Raw genomic sequence first — 2381 nt, forward strand, 5'->3', positions numbered from 1 at the left:
TATCTCCTGTCCGACCGAATTTTAGAACGAGCTCCCTGTAGCGAACGCCTTCCTTGAAAGCACAGACTGCTTGGTGATCTGACACATTTTCCACTGTGTGGTGCAGAGTGATCCATCTCTGGATATAGTCCCTCAGGGTTTCATTCAGTTTCTGCATGCAATGCTGCAGCTCTGGTAGACCGGCGGGTCTCTTTCAAGTGCCCTCGAACGTTCTGGTGAATACTCGGGCTAACTCATCCCAACTCAAAATACTCCCAGGGGCCAACTGAGTCAACCAAGCTCTGGCAGACCCTTCAAGCATCAGAGGAAGGTGCTTCATGGCCACCTCGTCGCTGCCGCCACCGATGTGCACAACCACTCGGTAATCTTCGAGCCAAGTATCAGGCTTTGACTCGCTCGTAAACTTACTGACACTGGTTGCCAGTATGAAGTTATGGGGTATCTCAGCAGCTCTGATGGCCCTTCCGAAACGTGAACCCTGCCCCCACTGGGTCTGTTCTGATCCAACCCTTCTCTTCCGGTCGACCAAACCTTGCACAAGGACAGACCTTGCGTCAAAGCCAAGTTCTCGGAGGTCGACTGGAACTCTGAGGTCGTTTCCGTATGGATGCCTGTCGTTGTTGCATCGGGGCGCGTATGACCCGTCCCTCAGAAGGGGCGAAGGCATTCGACGGTAGTTGTCGCGGGCGTACTCACGATCATATTCGCCATGAGCTCTTCCCAAGTACCAATCCTGGCGGTGATCATGGCCGCCCTGTTGCAAAGGGGACATAGGACTGTGAGCCCACTGAACAATATCTGCTCTCATCGATCTGCTGCGGATTATGTTCCGCGACTGGGAAACATCGGAGTTCTGGTCTCCCGCTGGTCGGAGCAACATTCTGATATGCTCCAGGCCTCTCCCAGCCTCTGAACGAGACGGCTGAATAGATTCTGTAATACGTGCAACGACTGCCAAATTCTGAATCAGTGTACGGAATACCTGAGTTTTCGGTGGAAACAACTATCGTGGACGCCGACTAGACTCGGGAATCAGTCGATGGGCATGTTTGTCGAGAGAATGTTGGAGATTCTCTAGATGAGTGCGCTCGGCCAGAGTAGCCAGGCACACCGCCTCCAAGACCCGGGCATCGACGATTTCCCCTATGATGGGGGTCTGGAGAGCCTCCATGTTGCGACGGTGCAGCTCCTCCCTCTGCTGCGAGCTGAGAGGTTGGGGCTGGTACTCTTCGTGGTCGAGTGACGGGTGATACTTCTCTATCGTATCTATAATTTTTGATTGTTCCATGCCAATATTATTCACTTTCATATACTTTTTGGCAACTTTTTATATTATTTTAGGGACTAACATATTGATCCAGTGCCCAATGCCAGTTCCTGTCTGTTGCATGTTTTTTGTTTCGCAGAAACCCAATATCAAACGGAGTCCAAACGGGATAAAAATGGACGGAGATTTTTTTTGGAATATTTATGATTTTTGGGAACTGAAATCAACGTGAAACAGTTTCCGGGGTGGTCACGAGGTAGGGGGGCGTGCCCTACCCCCCCAGGCGCGCCCCTACCCTCGTGAGCCCACCATAAGGCGGTTGACGCTCTTCTTTTGGCGCAAGACAACTAATTTTATGAGAAAGATCTGGGCGAAAGATTCACCCCAATCGGAGTTACGGATCTCCGGATACTTAAGAAACAGTGAAGGGGTAGAATCAGGGAACACAGAGAACGCAGAAACAGAGAGATAGATCCAATCTCGGAGGGGCTCTCGCCCCTCCCAAGCCATGGGAGCCAAGGACCAGAGGGGAAACCCTTCTCCCATCTAGGGACGAGGTCAAGGAAGAAGAAGAAGAAGGGGGGCCCTCTCCCCCTTGCTTCCGGTGGCACCGGAGCGCTGCTGGGGGCCATCATCATCATCGCGATCTTCACCAACACCACCGCCATCTTCACCAACATCTCCACCAACTCTTCCTCCCTCTATGCAGCGGTGTAACCTCTCTCTTACCCACTGTAATCTCTACTTAAACATGGTGCTCAACGCTATATATTATTCCCCAATGATGTATGGCTATCTTATGATGTTTGAGTAGATCTGTTTTGTCCTATGGCTATTTGATGATCATGATTGGTTTGAGTTGTATGTTTTATTATTGGTGCTATCCTATGGTGCTTTCCATGTCGCGCAAGCGTGAGGGATCCCCGCTGTAGGGTGTTGCAATATGCTTATGATTTTCTTATGGTGGGTTGCATGAGTGACTGAAACACAAACCCGAGTAAGTAGGTTGTTTGCGTATGGGATAAAAGGGGACTTGATACTTTAATGCTATGGTTGGGTTTTACCTTAATGAATCTTTAGTAGTTGCGGATGCTTGCTAGAGTTCCAATCATAA

This window comes from Triticum aestivum, chromosome 7B (genome assembly GCF_018294505.1).
Source record: "Triticum aestivum cultivar Chinese Spring chromosome 7B, IWGSC CS RefSeq v2.1, whole genome shotgun sequence".
Classification (NCBI taxonomy): Eukaryota; Viridiplantae; Streptophyta; class Magnoliopsida; order Poales; family Poaceae; genus Triticum; species Triticum aestivum.